Raw genomic sequence first — 16,932 nt, forward strand, 5'->3', positions numbered from 1 at the left:
GCAGGAGCGAAGAGTTGTAGAAAGTGTCTCGCCTTAAATATTCATCGCGACGGCGAAGTCCTGCGCGGACGGCCGCGTTGACGGTTATCGATGTGTTTTTCCAACCGCGAGGAAAGCGACCGCCCACGCGAGGAGTTTGTTCCCAGGCACCCTTCGGCAATTTCGGATACACACATAGCGCCAAGCGTTCGCGCAGCTAACGACGTAGAACGGCTAATGACAGTTCGATTCGCTGTCGCATCGACGACGACGACGACGACGACGACGACGACGACGACGACGACGACGACGACAGGGCGCGTTCAGGCGCCAACTTTCGCCCGGCTCCGTGAATTGTAAAGCTCCGCGAGCTTCGCCATTGTTTTTCCTTCCCTCCTTCTTCCCCCTCCCTGCACCCCTTCCTTCTCTCTCTCTCTCTCTCTCTCTCTCTCTCTCTCTCTCTTCTCCTTTCTTTTTTTTTTTCTTTATGATTGTTCCGCTGTCGAGGGCTATCGAGTTGATTGCAGCTCATCGCCGTCGAGCGACGTCCGGCGAATGAAGCGATTTGTTGTCTTGATCCACCTCGCTTCCCTCCGCCCTGCCTTCCTCTTCCTTTTTTTTGCTCCGCACTTTTCTCTCTCTCTCTCTCTCTCTCTTTTTCTCTCATTAACGATGCCCGGTCGACGTTCCGGCCGAAAGCATTTCGCGCACGGCGATGAACGCCGCCGTTGTTCGCGATGAGGCGACCGCTTGTCCCGGCGACAATCCGTGAAACGAGGTCTCGCGTGCGCGACTTTCCGTACGCAGCGAGGATTCGCGAATCGCTCGTGTGTATGTGTGTGTATGTGCGTGATAAATCGGGAATCCCCAGCCGGGTAGGAACGTACACGCGCCGCTTAATCCGTCGTGTTCAGCCGCGAGGGGGACAATATTCGCGGGCGCGCGCGGTCTTCCTCGTGTATTTCGCCTCGTTTGAAATCGTTAGTGTCGGCCCATAAAACGTGTTATCACATAGCCAGCCCTCCCTGCCACGTATTATGCCCTCTTAATCTCCTCGCGCCCTTATCAGAGCCGCATACTTAATGCACTTAGAAGCCGAGGTTCGTATTCATAACTCGCTGTTAACGCTGATAGCGCCGCGTGCAGGCCACGTAAAAAGCATTAGAAAGTCGGAGAGGGAGGGAGGGAGAGAGAGAGAAAGAGAGAGAGAGAGAGAGAGGGAGAGAGAGAGAGAGAGAGAGAGAGAGAGAGAGAGAGAGAACGGCATATTATAAAAGCGAGTTTCGAGTTCGCCGCGTAGAAAAAAATGTGCCAGGCGTTACCCGCGCTCGAAGGCCCGGGCGTTTTGTATCGGTCGCACCGCGCACTTTGTTCCTTGCGATGGAAACGACATTTATCGCGCGACGACGTCGGGGATAATTTCTCTCTGCCGCTCGCGCTCGAGCGAACGAACGAACGAACGAACGAACGAACGAACGCGAGACTAAATTCAGATTCGATTCGAGATCGATCGACTCGCATTCAACGAGGGCCGGCGTGAGACACGCGAGGTCGCGAGCCACGACGGGAGACGCGGAGATAGTTTTCCGCGTGACGTTTATATATATATATATATATCGCCCAGGAGAAATGTATAATAATACAACACGCGCCCCGCGCTCTGCGCGTCGGTTATCGGCGTCGATACGGCAACGTCGTTCCAAACGATGTCTACCGTCCGACATGAATTCCCGAGATCTCATCTGGCAAGATGAAAGCGCGCCCTCGCCAAGCCGAAGCGTCGTCAATCGACAGGTACATTATTCCGGATGCCGAGTTTATCGATCCAGATGACGTCCATGCTCGCTCCTCTCTGCAGTTCGTTCCGTAGTCGCAGGTATGAAATAATGATTTCGGTAACCGTGAGGAGAGGAGCGACAGGGGGAGAGACAGAGAGAGAGAGAGAGAGAGAACAATGAATATTAGCTACCCGGCGAAATAACGGGCATAAGGTAATCTGGCGAGAATGGGTTTTGACAGGTAACCCGACACGAACACAGCAAAGGGGCGAAGGGAAGAGAGAGAGAGAGAGAGAGAGAGAGTGAGTGAGTGAGTGAGTGAATGAATAAGGGAGGGAGAAGAGTGGGGAAGAAACGGAGACTGAAAAGGGAGGGAAGGGTGAAGTGACCGTGCTTTCCGATACTTACTATTATCGTGGACGACGAGAGCGTCGTCGTCACCTAAGACGCCGACGTGTCCGTAACGCCTGGCGAAAGATCGGGGCTTCTCGGGCGCGGGAGAACGGCGAAGTTGCAAGTTGCCAAAGTTTCCGAATTTAGTAGCTGCGTGCCTCGCCGCGATATTACGTACGGAATTATGTGTCGAGCCGTATAAGCACGTGGGCGGCGCGCCGCGCATCGATCGGCGGTGCGAGGTATCGGACTTTTGGGAAAACGACACGTCCGAGCGGGAGTTCCTTCCTTCCTTCCTTCCTTCCTTCCTTCCTTCCTTCCTTCCTTCCGGGCGAAAATTCACCAAGCTCGACAGGGACGGCGGCGGCACAGCCGCCTCCTCGTAATATCCGACGCACACGGTCAACTTAAAACCGATAGTCCCATATCCCGCTCGCGCTCTCCGGCAAAATCGCGACGGTAACGACGAAGGGGGGAGGGGGAGGGGGCAATCGCGTTCCCAACCCCCGTCGTTTACCATATTTTGCGCTTAACTGTATTTGAAAGTCGAGCGCGGCCCCGTTTCCGAGCTCGTGCGGGACGGAACGAGAGTCCCGGGGGGGTGAAAACTCCCTCGCGCGACGCTTTCATGTTCCGACGGTGTTTCAGAAAAGAGAGGGGGAGGGGGAGAGAGAGAGAGAGAGAGAGAGAGAGCGATGGAGCAAGGGTGAGAGAAAGGTCGGAATGCGCGGAAGGAAGGGATAAAGCCGCGTGCTAATCGATTTGTTGCACTTAAGCCGCGGCCCTTGGCCGCATAAATAAGGCGTCGCGCGTCGCCTTGCCTCTCTCACCCTCTGACCACCAACGTCGCGCGATATTATATGCCGAGCGATTTCCTTCCGCCCTTCTGAGGGACGCGCCTGCCGCCGCGTCGCGACGGCGGCGCGGCGGCAGGAAAGGAGAGATTGCGGGCCGCGAAAGCGTAAGTTCGCGCGCGTGTTATCGGCGACGGTATCAGCTGGCAGGTTCGAGCAACTTGATCGCCGTCGCATCCGGGCGCGGCTCGCGCACGAAACTGGAGGCTTCGAGACCCCGCGTGGTCGTGGGCGCGATAAGAAAAGCCCGCGGCGGAGCCCTGAAGTGGCTTCAGTGGCTGAAACGCGCGCGCTCGATATTAATGGCCGCGTTTCCGCGACTGCGGCGTTACCGGCAGCTGGCGAGATCGCCGTAATTTCACGAAATTAGTCGCGGCGGGACGTTTATATAATGTGAAGGCGGGGCCTTCACGTAAGCCGCCTCGGTGTATCCTCGGCTTGGACGTAGGGGCGACGGCGCGCGATAAGGTTCCGGTGTTTCAAAGCTGACGACTCGATAACGACGGCGCCCGGCCAGCCGGCTTAAACGCCGCGAGTAATTACGGCGCCGAGCCGAGCCGAGCCGCCTGTACGTTTCCTCGTCTGTACGATCGCGAGGTCTTGTTGTTTTCGCCTCCACCTAGCCGCGATTTCCTCCCGCTCCTCTTCTTCCGCTCGTCGCGCGGCGATATGAACGTATCGCCGCGAATATTCGCGAATTATTGCGCTTCGCATGCATGAAGCGTACCCGCGGATGCTTTCGCAATACGGTTACGTGCTCGCGATGGTGGCCCGCGCGACCTTACGCGTCCACGACCTCGGGGGATCTTGCCTTTTGAAGAGATCCTTCGCAGTCGCAGCGGCGAGACGCCGGGTCGTCCTGCGCGATCGTATGACGCTCGCGTGAGTCGGCTCGCGGTTTTTCCGCAGACACCGGGAAAACCCCGTCGCGTCGATTTCCATGAACCTCGAATGCATCGCAGTAGATTTGGTTTACGAGACGATTTTTCGAATCATCTAAAAAGAAGTAATTTTAGGACAAGCGGAATCATCTAAATTTTAGAGGATTTTATTCTTATATATGGCCTCAAGCAGATTCCTCTAAAAAATTAAGAGGAAAATATTATAAACATATTATTTCTAAAGTTGGAGGGATTATATCTTATATATATATATATATATATATATATATATAATGCAATGTTATTGATTTTAATATAATTTCCTCTTTTACACAAATTATTTAATCTTTCTTTAAGAGGATTATTATTTATTCTTATTATGCTTTATTCTTACCGGTTATACTGGTTAATTTGAAAAATTATTATAATGTATAGCGAAAAGTAATAAATTAATATAGATATAGATGTACTTCTGGCTCCTGTTCTACAATAAGTAGGAACGAATGAACTAAAATCATCATAACAAATAAATTTCCAATAAGTTTTGTTATAGATTTTATAGCTACAAAGATGTTCATCATAACCAATTGTATGAAACATAGCTAAAAGAAATAATATATTATTCAACTTCTTGCAATATATTATAAATTGTATTTGACCAAATATGGGTAAATTATCTTCGTTATGTGTTACAGCAACACACATTTTTCTTAAAGAGCGTTCCAAATATTCTGACCCATGAGCATATGGTTATTTTTCCGTTCTTGTCTGGAAATAGAGCATGATTGAACAAAAGAAGCCGAAGAGACATTCAAATCAACATATTCCTCTTCATGTAAGAGGAAAATTAATTGATATAAGAGGAAATCCTCTTGAAATAAGAGGAAAACAGTTAGAATAATATCTAATAAATTTTAGATGAATGATTCACTTTAGTCGCTTTATCGAACGAAGAATCTCTCTCTCTCTCTCTCTCTCTCTCTCTCTCTTTCTTCTCTTTCTGTAAAAGGCTGCGCTTAGAATATGAGACTATGGGAAAAATCATTTTACAGATAAAATACTTTTTTTTTGGGTGATGGGTTGTACAGGCGGCTTTTGGTATGCGTGTGTATGTATACCACGTGTCCCAAAAGTAACGGACCACCCTAATAACTCTTCAGTATTGAAGTTTCAAGGAAAGTGATTTGAAAAAAGGCGTAGAGATTTAAGTAAGCTACCGTATGATGACCTTGACTTTGACCTCGATCTCTATTTTCAAGGTTATTTGAGAGTCAACTTACGTTTTTTAAATGAGAACCTCTATTTTTTATTACACTATTTTTTTCTACCAATTAATTTGAACAACTTTTGTCTAAAACATTTTTTTATTTGCCTAATATTTTTTTAGATATTTGAGGAAGACTATGATAACTTCTTCAATACTGAACTTACGATATCTCGCTAACTATTTGTCGGAAGAAAAAGTGGTATATACTAGACATTTTTACTCTATTTACTTTCAAGAATATATTTTGACAATAACGCCCTGACTTTTGTTAACTCATTGACTTTTGGAAATTTCAAAATTATCAAATTAACAAAAGTTAGGGCACTATTCTAACAATATATTCTTTAGACTAAATAAAGCAAGAAAGTCTAGTACCACTTCTGACAAATAGTTTGCGAGATATCATAAGTTCGATATTGAAAAAGTTATCAAGTTTTTCACAAATATCTCAAAAAATATTAGGCAAATGAAAAAATGTTTTAAACAAACGTTGTTCGTATTAATTGGTAGAAACAAATAGTGTAACAAAAAATGGAGATTCTCATTTAAAAAACGCAAGTTGATCTTCAAATGACCTTAAAAATAGAGGTCAAGGTCAAAGCTAAGGTCACCGTAAGGTAGCTCAATTAAACTACCCTACAACTTTTATTCAGATCATTTTCCTTAAAATTTCCTTAAAATTTCAATACAAAAGAGTTATTAGGGTGGCCCGTTACTTTTGGGACACGTTGTATGTCTCTGAACATTGTTCACCAACATTTCCGCGCAAATGAATTAGCTCTCGCAGCGGAAGTAGCGCGACGACGCACGGCGCGAACGGTGAGGAGGATAACGGCGATAATGCAACTCTTACGTATTACCGGATTATTGGCGATGTTACTTTTAAAGCGGCAAATTACGTTTCGCAAGTTTGCGAGTTCGGACGCGCCTTGAATTTAAGGCGAGCTGGGGCGCGATATTCACAGCTCGGCGGGGCCGGCCGGCGGAATGGCGGCGGGAAATTGAATCGGAAGTTTGCGAGCGACGCGTTAAACGAAATACGTCCAACGCGATTTCATTCGCCGAATGTTACACGTCCCGAGCGGAGTGGAGTAACAAATTCCCGTGTACGTTGATTGTCTCCGCGCGTGGGACTCGCGCCGCGCGCCGATGAGGCTGTCGCGAGTGCGCGGCGAGAAGATGAAGGACGAAGCGGTTGTTCGAGTCGATTCGCCTGTCGTTCGACAACTTGCGAGTAGCGGCGCGAGAATTTGCCGATCACGCGAGTCCGCTTCAACTCATTTCGGGTAAATCAATGAATCAACAACTCGCGCAACTTCCTGCTTCCTTCCTTGCTGCTGTCTTTCTGCCTTCCTGCCTGCCTGCCTGCTGGCTTACCTGTCTGCCTTCCTCTTCCTTCGTCTTCCTTTTTCTTCCCCCAAGGAATCACGTAACACTAGAGAATTCTTGGCGGCCACGGAATTTGCGCAATTTCCTATGCTCCTGCATTATTAAGTACGACCTCCCCGCGTATCTCGCATGAAATATATTTCAAGTGTGATTTGTGTTGCTCCACACGGAGTTGGCTGCACATTTATACAAATTTCAAATGGGCTGCTTCGATTGCGACGGGACAGCGCTACGTTTTGTCGCCCGATGATACAAAATTGCCGAGGGGGGGGAGGGCAACTTCGCTTATCATACCAGAAGTTTGTCGACGGCTCGCCGAAGATCGGCTCGACGGACACGTCGCTTTAGAAGCCGCGGAATAAAATTATAACGATTATCTCTGGGGGTAGTCTCCCATCAGATAATCACGCAATTATCTGGCGAGCGGTCGCTAAGCAGACGAGAGCCAGACATTTCGACAGCGAACGCGGCGCATCCCCTTTAACGCAACGTAATAATGAAAAAATGATGAACTTTCGTAAGACGTTGCCAAGTGCCCGCCGCACCGAAAGGAAACTCATTCGTTACATCATCAGTTATCCTTTGTATCCTTCACTGTCCATCGTCCGAGATCTCCCGTCGACTCTCATGCTCAAGAGAACGAGAGAAAAGGACGGAGTTGAAGGAGAGGACGGGCAGAGGGGCAGGGAGCAGGGGGCCGAATAACGATGTTGATGGCGCGTACGTACGTCATTCGCAACAACGAAAGCGGCAATGGAATGACGAAATCACGGAGGCGCTCGATCTCCGTCGCGCGAGACGCGGAGCGCCTGAATATTTCACACCGACGTCCTTCCGTCTCCCTTCCGCTTCCGCTTCGCAGCGAGAAGGGACGAATAAAGCCGCACGCGACAACACATTCCTTCGTCTCCCTGGCGCGCCGGCCGCGACCGCGGCCGACAAAAAAGCGCGCGCGAGGAGTTTCTCAGGACGCTCTTGCATTTTTAACGAGGGCCGGCCGACTCGCCCCGGCGATGACTCTTCGGGAAGTCTCAAGCCGCTCACGTCTCGGAACCGGTTGGATCACCACTGAAGGATCTCGAGGTGGCCTCTTTTCGGCCGCTGCAGCTGAAGTATGGATCGCCATTATCATCGATGCTCCGCAGTTCAATTTCGACGTCCGGCCGGATTGACGGGGGTGCGCCCGAGTCTCTCCTCTCCTATCTTCTCTTCCCTCTCTTTCTCAGTACCTCTGACTCTTCCTTCCGCCTCCCTCCCTCCCTCTCTTTCTCTCTCTCTCTCTCTCTCTCTCTCTCTCTTCGTCTCTCTCGGCGCAAGTAGAGGATGGCTCGTGTGGTTAGGGTGTGACGAACGGGTGTACGTGTCAGCACTGCAAACCACCCTCATTTAATTTGCTGAGAGCCGCCGTATATCACCGGGCCATCCGCCTCTCGCTTCCGCCGGGGGCGAGGCGCGGCGAAAAAGCCCCGCGCAGTTCGTTCGGCCGCGTGCGCGGTCTCCTCGCCCTCCGCCCGCCGGGGGTTGTGATCGCGACGACGAAGACTCACGTGCCGGCACAGCAAGCAGCCGGTCGCGATAAACGCTCTCGCGCGCGCGGGACCGCGGCGACTTTGTCCTGTCTCCTCCCCCTCCTCCTCATCCTCCTTTTCCTCGTCGTCCACCTCCCCCAACCCCGTCAGTCTCTGTTTTATTAGCGGAGGACACTGCTGTATCAAGTTCAAAGAGGCATTCCTCCCGGCCGCGGCGCGGCGTGGACAGCTCGAGAGATCGATCGCCGGGATAATGAAGAGACCCGTCGCTTCTCACTCACACAGATTTCCGGCTGACGAGCTCTCTTTCTCCCCCCTCCCCCTCCCCCTCTGCCTCTCTTCTTCATTCTCGGTCCCGCTATCGTCGTGTGTCTAACGAGTAATGCTTGTTCGCTGTGTCTCGCTATCTCAACTATCGGGTCATTAGTCAGCTTAGGCGAGAAATGTTTCGGCCAGCGAGCGAGTGTTAGTAGTTGCTCGTCCAGACAATGATAACGGCCGCCGGGGGCATCGGTGATAAGACACGCGCTCGTGCATCAAGGCAGCCCCGCTCGATGCCTCCTCCGTCGCGTTTAATCGCGCCAATAATAATGAAAAATTCTGCTCCCCCCTCTCTCTCTCTCTTCCCCCCCTCTCTTCCCCCCTCTCTATCTCTCTCTCTCTCTCTCTCTCTCTCGTGGTTATAGTTCAATAAAATATTGTAATTGGGCCACGCCGCGCGCCGGATCAATACTCGCCTCGACACGCTACTGCCCTTTTGCAGCACTTGGCTGAAAAATTGTTATTTACGGAGGCTTTAGCACGCACGCGCGCGAGGGCGAGCGAGCGAGCGAGCGAGCGAGCGAGCGGGCGGCGAGCTCGCGGAAGGGCGGCCGGCACGACGCGAGCGGATTTTATTGTCTCGCGGGAATTGGCGTCATGGAGTTGTAAACACGACTTCGATTACATTATCAACAGTTATTAATTTCGACCGGTCAAAGTGAAATTGCGAAATCACGCATTTTTACGCCGCTCGCTCGCGCCCGTCCGCCCCCGCCCCCCCCGCGCGTGCGCGCGCTCGCTCTCTCGCGATATCGCGTTAATCCGCGATAATCCCTTTATCCGCGTTATCGACGCGACGCGGTGCGCATTAAGAACGAGTGGAATGAGTGAAATCACGGAACGGTCTCTGCGTTTTTTCGTTTCCATAAGCCACAATTTTCAACACACACACACACACACACACACACACACACACATCCACCCATACATAGTATTCTCAAACGAGTGTTCTCTCTCTCTCTCTCTCTCTCTCTCTCTCTCTCTCTCTCTCTCTCTCTTCCTCTCCGTCGCCACTTGTTTAAACGTAATATCGTTCCCGCGGAATTCACGGTAATTCGCCGCTCTTTCCCATTTTTATTCAACGAGCGGTAAAGTAAACGACATAAGCTCGCGCATTTAGAGAATACGGAAGCGCGCACGTTGCGGCGTAACGACGAGAAATTAAATCATACGGTAAACACGGCAGTTCCCGCTGCGGCTCGCGCCGCTCTGATGAATATGTGCGCGCGTGCGCGCGTTATAATTAATTTGCCGGCTATTATTCGGTGTAATTGCAAAACGAGTGGATGTAAGTACGTTAACGTCGATAATGTCGTTCATGGCGCCTTATTTCCGACGTGAACGAAATGTCCTCCGCGGACACGCGAACCGGGATATAACGCGGTGACGTGAAAGATTTCTCAATCTTATGCTCGGAAAATGCGAATGCGTACTATTTCGAGGAGGGAAGCACGCAACGAGAGATCGTTAAAATTCCGCGGGGGGTGTTCTGTTCTCCGTGAGGAGCAAACTTTTTCGATTTCATTACGTCGACGCAACGAGACTCTATCAGTCGACGCTCGTTGTAGCGAAGGGAATAATAATGTGTAAGTCACAAATGAGTGCCTCTATACGCAACAAACGCCGCCGAGAGACCGCCGAGACCGAGGCGGTTTTCCTCTCGCGCAATTGATGTCTCGTTAGCAGAGCCGTTGACAACGCGACACACCGTGCAAAATTCACTCGCCCAGCTCGCGCTGGAGACGCGAGGAGCTCTCCATCGGGAGAAGACGTTTCTACTTCATAATAATGTAATACTTCGGACTGCAACTTCACCTCACTACTTTTGCCCCGTTCGGTCGCGAATGACTTTGCCGCTTTCACCAAGTTGTTGCGCTACATATAAATAAATCGCGTGCGTGTCCACGCGCGTGTCTCGCGTAGTAACTCCCGAGAGGAGGAGGCGCGCCCGCTCGCGCGGAGGTGCTGCTTTCCCAATTAAAATCAGCCGCAATTAACTCCGCGGTCCGCGCGTAAAATCGAGACGCGGTGCGACCGCGAAGCTTTCGCCAGGGCGTCGAAACGAAGCCGATATGCGCCGGGCGGGGCTTTGTACGACAAGATTGTACGATGCGGTCGCGGTAGCGATACACTCTCGACGCCGCAGCTGCAAATTCAAGCGCAGCGCGCTCTCCTCGTAGACGAAGCAGCCCGGTTGCGCTCGTTACCTCAGCTTAAAGCGCTTTCACACTGTCGTGATGAGGAAAGACACGAGAGAGAGAGAGAGAGAGAGAGAGAGAACACGCTGAGGCGACGTGAAGACGCGGCCGGCAGCGAGAGAAAGAGAGAGAGAGAGAGAGGGAGAAAATAAACAGACGAGCGGATATTCGCTCGGCAAGAACACCCGGAAGGGAGCCGCCTCGCGAGGGGATGAGCGCAATTGGGAACGGACTCGGTTCGTCGCGCATAACCGAATTTTCCTGCCGCCCCTCGATCTGGCGGCGCGAATCGGCCTTTATACGCGTTCCCGCCGACGCGTTCCGCCGGGCAGCGCGTCGTTCCACATTTAGATGTTATCGCGCGTCGCTTCTCGCCCTCCCGACGGATCCCTTAATAAACAACAAGTCCCGCGGACTTGCACGTGGAAGCCTTCCGCTGGCGAAACGCGCCGCGCCCGCGCGTAACCTGCTCGTCGACCGGCGGCGGTCGTGAAGCCCAGCTAAGCTGCGCGTCGGGCTCGGCTCTAGCGGAGATATAGAGGATTGTGCGCGCGCGATCGCGAATTGCGGATGAAAATTTGACGAATTGATTAGCGCATTGGTCGCCGCGCTGATTCCCGCAGATTGCCTCAGCGCTCGAGCAAATCGCCAAAGACGGCTCGCCAGCTAGCCAGCGGCGGCTGTGCGTTCCGTATGTTGCGCGCGGTTCCAGAGGAGCGCGTCTCGCGCGCAAATTAGCGTCGATGCGCCGTGTGTCAATTGCTACATTCAGCGGAGAAAGCTGCTTTGTAAGGTAAATGCCCCAGTAACCGGACATTTAAACGTAGGTCGCTACAAAAAATGCAATATATAATATTAAGAATAGTTTTCATATAAACATTTGTATTTATTCGAAAACTTAAGATTCTTTTAAGTAGAGAAAAAATAACGAAAATAACAAATAACATATTTGTATAATAATATAATAACATATTTGTAATAACATATTTTTAGATATACCCTGTATATATATATATACAGGGTGTATCTAAAAATATGTTATTACAAATATGTTATTATATTATTATACAAATATGTTATTATATATATATATATATATATATGTTATTACAAATTTTAAAGACGTATTCTAGAGGTCAAAATAAGAAGAAAAGTCCCTATAAACATGAGTCCAAAACTGCATTCCTTCCGAGTTATAAATCATCGAAATTTTGCACAGCGTAATAATTAGTAATTAATAGTGACCTTCATTTTTGTATGGTTTTGACAACTTGGTCCAATTTTGAGGGGGAGATATGGAGGGGGATGTTAATTTTCAAATGGCCATATTTCGATACGACGAAAAATAAAAAAATATGGTTATTTGAAAATTAGTACCCCTCTCCATATCTCCCCCTCAATATCGGACTAAATTGTCAAAACTACATAAAAATGAAGGTCACTATCGAAGTCGCTATTAATTATTACGCTGTGCAAAATTTCGACGATCTTTTTCCCCCCAACTTTAGGGGGCTATAACTCGGAGGGAAGGCATTTTCGGACTCATGTTTATAGGAACTTTTTTTCTTATTTTGATCCTTAGAATACGCTCTTAAAATTTGTAACATATTTTTAGATACATCTTGTATATATATTATATATTATTAATAAAATATTTACACAAGTAATGAAGCGCATTAATGTACCAGTGCCCGGACAGTTGAAATAGATTATGGCCCAATGTTCGGATATAATTTGTCCCAGTATCTGCGCGCAATTAGTAAAATTAGTATGTGCTAACGGGAAATAATATAAATATAAATGTTACCTCTTAACGAATCTATTAACGATTGACCATTATTTCCAAATCATAGGAGTGCATACTTATTTAATTAATTTTCATTTTAATACAAAAGTGTCAAATTGGGTATATTTTTTCCAACTAATCGTCAAATATTGGAATTCTTTTACAATAATTATCACTTTCATTCATTATTGTTAAAATAAATAGTAAATATAATTTTTACAAAGTGATCGGGTATTAGGATGTGTCCGGACATTGGGACGTTTACCTTAACTGTCGTAAAATTCGTGAATCTGATCGGTACATGCTTCCGGATTCCAGCCAGATTTAAGAGCATACGCCAATTAGATTGACGAATTTTACAACAGTTGCAAAGCAGTTTTCCCTGCTGATGTAACCAATGTCGATCTCTACCTCGCTTTGTCCCCCCTGCTAACCGCTCCGCTCCACGATTCTTCCGCTCCAATATCTAATTGGTCATCCAAAACGACGCATCCAGAAACCCTCTCTCCGAACCAATCTTTCCGCTTGAATAGATTCGCCCGCACCTGTTTTCATCCTCCCACCTCTTTTTCCCCTTTTCTGTATATTTTTATATATTTCCGCTGTCCCGTACGGCCGTGCTCGCGTTTGCACTCGACACAACAATTCAGAGCATCGCAAACCGTCGCAATTTCGAAAAAGTGCGGCCCGCTCGACGAAGCTCGTTCCGCGAGGGGGCTGTGGGGGGTGTCGAGCGGTGGCGTAAACTAAACAAAACGCTATCGATAACAACTGTCGCAGAGCGGTCGCGCGTGCGACGGACAAATCGACGCGATTCTAGCCGACTAGCGCGTTCCCAATCGGCTGCAGCCCAGGTAGTGGAGGAGTTGACGAAGGTCGTTAGTACAGGAAATGGGAAGGCAAGCAGGCAGGCAGGCAGGCAGGCAGGCAGGCAGGCAGGCAGGCAGGTAGGAAGGAAGAAGTCGGGCGAGTTCTCGAGAAGGCAATCGTGTGTTAACTGGGTCTAAATTATGTGAATATCAGGGCCCTTTTCGGCTGCGCCCTCGCCTCCCCTTGCCTTCCCTCCGTCCTCCGACCTGCCCCGTAAGCAAGCCCCGTGAAAGCCGAAAGCCCGTCGACTTACGGTTAATGGCAGAAGTCCTGAAACTCCGCCGCTTAGCTTCAGCCTAGACGGGCATACGCGGGCAATAACCCGGTCTCGAGGCTCCCGTGTGTTTGGCAGACCGGCGGCGATATCGTTTATTAAATTCTTAAGCGACGCTACGAGGAGTAGCGCGAGTAAGGGAGGCGCAGCGGGAGAGGGCGAATTTCTCAAGGGCTGCTCTTTGCAAGATCAGAGTTGCAAGCGCGAGCTCCCTCCGCAAGCCCTCGCGATCATACGAAGCCGCTATGTTGCGTCCTCGTGCGGCGAACTGTCTCCTCCCCACCCCCCCATCCCTCCCCTCTTCCTCTTTACACGTATTCTCGCTCGCAGCGTCGCGTATATGGGAGGACGAAAAATTTTGCTTCGCTTGAATTTACCTTGCGCAGCCCTTTCCTCGGGGCGCGGCGAGCGCGTGTCAAAAAATTGCGAGGTCTTCGCGAGGAGTTAATTAATCGAGACGCTTGATTCGCGTTGTTTCAGTTCCGGCAGCAGAGAGCAGACACCAAGCGGTTCCGAGCGGATACCAAGGGGGTTGAGCGCGCGCGGCGTCTCGACAGAGCGGTGTTTCTCGGATGTTTCTCGCGTGTATCGCGCGAGGTAGATGCATTACGAGCGATGAGCGAAAAGTCGGCGAACTCGGTAATTCAGTGGCGCGCGCCGGCAACGAGAAATCGCCGGCGCGAGAGGCAAGGCCGAAGCCGTGGCGATCGATACCCCCCGATTTAATCGACGGAATAATCGGCCGCTCGCGGAACTCGGTCGCCCCGCGCGAGCTCGTCGGAGCTCGACGCGCACCCCCTGATTAAAGTCTTAGACTCCTGGGAGCCAATTTGGTAAGGATTCACGGTTCGATGCTCCCGACGTAGGATCGACGGAAAATTAGTTGTACGAATGTTTCCTTCTCTCCTTCGTAAATGCGGACGGGCGGAAGGCCGAGCGGCGAGCGGATTAAACGTTTATCCCTTTCGATGCGCGCGCGATTTCAGGCAATCTACGTGTCTGAGCGTAACGAGCCGTTAGTTATCCGTAGAAATGGACTCGTAAAAGTGACTCGAAAAATCGTGTCGTACGTGAGTAGCCGGCCGCGGCTCCTTCGTAGCGGGTTATATCGCGGCTTGCTTATCGGGCTCAGCGCACCATGAAATTGGCTACTTTCACCCGTCTGAGTGTAATGTTTAATCAAAGTATTCGAATTATCGGGCTATCTTCCTGGATGCCGTAGAGAGCGAGTCGCTGTAGGAGCACACGCGACGATGGGATCCGATATCAAAGTTGCAAAATTAGACTCGTCCGCTGCGACGGGGGTGGTGTAATCCAAGAGCGTCGCGAGGCTCTCGCCTCTTAGCCGACGAGGGATGATGTCGCGCTCGCGTCGTCGACGCTGAGCCGAAAAATACAGCACGACGGAAAGTCGGTCGAGGGTCTCGCGCATCTCGAAACGAGGCCGGATCGCCGCGCCGGCGGGATGGAAATAATCGTCCCGCTGCCGACGACGCTGCCGAGAAGTTGGATTCTGCGAGGAGAGGAAGAAGCACCTTCGAAATTCGAGAATTCGAGCCGGTGAAAAAATGTGTTTGCTGTACTTCGCGCGATTTATTATTACCCCGCATTCCGATTTCGCCAAAATCTCTGCCTCGGCGTATTATTGTTAGTTGTTAGTTTTCTGAATTTGAATCCGCGTTATCACGGTTTCACAAGTTTGAACCCGCATTACCAGTTTTATAAATTTAAGCGGCATGCTGGGCGCATAGATCGATAGCTGGCGTGAAAACAATCGGCCCCATCGTCCGGGCATCGTTCGCGCGTGCATTCGGCGCGAGGCGCCGATTGTGGCCACGATTTTTAATGTAACACGTGCGAATGATACACAAAGCGTTGCAATAAGCGCGATTAAAACGATGGCTGTCACCGTCGAGTATCTCGCGCGAGTGCGAAATTTTTATCAAATATGTAATGTTTGTTAACGCGTGTGCAATACAATGTGTATATTCGTGTGATAGATTCTGTTTCGAGACTTAACTTCAATAATATATATATATATTTTTTTTTGTTAGTTAATTGTTAGATTATATAATTTTTCTTAATTGTTTGCGCTATTGAAATTATAGATGAAATTGTAGAGAGTTTGTACTGAATTTGTACATTCAGATGACATAATTCATAATAGTGTGTTACATTATATTGTTACATTGCATTGTACTGCACAAATATTACACATTGCGATAGATTCATTAGAATGTTTTAGAGCGGTTTAAGTCAATATTGATAGCATTGTTTGATAAATATTTATCATTATTTGATAAATAATCATAGCATTTTATGTATATCTTCACGATTATTCGTCAAGTAATTATGCCGTATAAGAAATATTATTCCAATTTGTTAACTAGAAATTCACAGATAGAAATTTGCAAGTTAATTATAGTCTAGACTATAAATAACTTATAACTATGAGTACTAGTTTTATAGACTATTTTATATATCATGTGTATTGTATTATCTTCTAAAACATATTATATATTTTACTACATATCATATTATATTTATTGTATTTCAAGCATTTTATATATATTGTATTATATTGTATTGTATGAAATACAGATTAAAATGGATTTTTAAGTGGTAGATAGCTTTCTTTTTATCTATATTACTCTCTCCTCCATTCCTTACGTGTTGTCAATATTTCCAATACTAAAAATTTGGAAAAGTGAAAAAAACTTTGCAAACTTTTTAATTTCCCGCCAGAATTCGAAATACCTCTTCGCTCATTATATTCTCCTGATACCAAAATGCAAAAATGGGAAAACTGAGAAAATTCAGTAATCTTTAAATTTCCCGCCAGAATACGAAATACCTCTTCGCTCATTAAATTCTCCTTATACCAAAATACGAGAATTGGAGAACTGAGAAAATTCAGTAATCTTCAAATTTCCCGCCAGAATTCGAAATACCTCTCCGCTCATTATATTTTCCTAATACTAAATTGCGAAAATCGAGAATTTCTTCAATTCTGTGACCTTGTAACAGGATAATATAATGATTGAGGAGGTAGAACGCAAATTTTTAAATTTCCCACCAGAATTTCATGATATCTCTTCGCACATTATATTCTCCTGATACCAAAAAGCGAAAATGGGAGAATTGAGAAAATTCAGTAATCTTCAAATTTCCTGCCAGAATTCGAAATACCTCTTCGCTCATTATATTCTCCTTATACCAAAATGCGAAAATTGGAGAACTGAAAAAATTCAATAATTTTAAAATTTCCCGCCAGAATTCGAAATACCTCTTCGCTCATTATATTCTCCTTATACCAAAATGCGAAAATGAGAAGACTGAGAAAATTCAGTAATCTTTAAATTTCCCGCCAGAATTCGAAATACCTCTTCGCTCATTATATTCTCCTGATACCA

The 16,932-nt window shown here is 48.3% G+C and overlaps 1 long non-coding RNA gene across 1 annotated transcript in view; it reads left to right on the plus strand.

Moving 5' to 3' along the window:
• The window catches only part of LOC105186619 (uncharacterized), a 108,177-nt gene extending 92,618 nt beyond the window's left edge, over window positions 1-15,559 (plus strand). The window contains exon 5 of the long non-coding RNA XR_850027.2: window positions 14,000-15,559. This is a non-coding gene — a long non-coding RNA (uncharacterized LOC105186619). The remainder of the gene's footprint in view (window positions 1-13,999) is intronic.
• The last annotated feature ends 1,373 nt before the right edge of the window (window positions 15,560-16,932 follow it).

Source organism: Harpegnathos saltator, unplaced genomic scaffold (assembly GCF_003227715.2).
Source record: "Harpegnathos saltator strain DR-91 unplaced genomic scaffold, Hsal_v8.6 scaffold45, whole genome shotgun sequence".
In the NCBI taxonomy this organism is placed as follows: domain Eukaryota; kingdom Metazoa; phylum Arthropoda; class Insecta; order Hymenoptera; family Formicidae; genus Harpegnathos; species Harpegnathos saltator.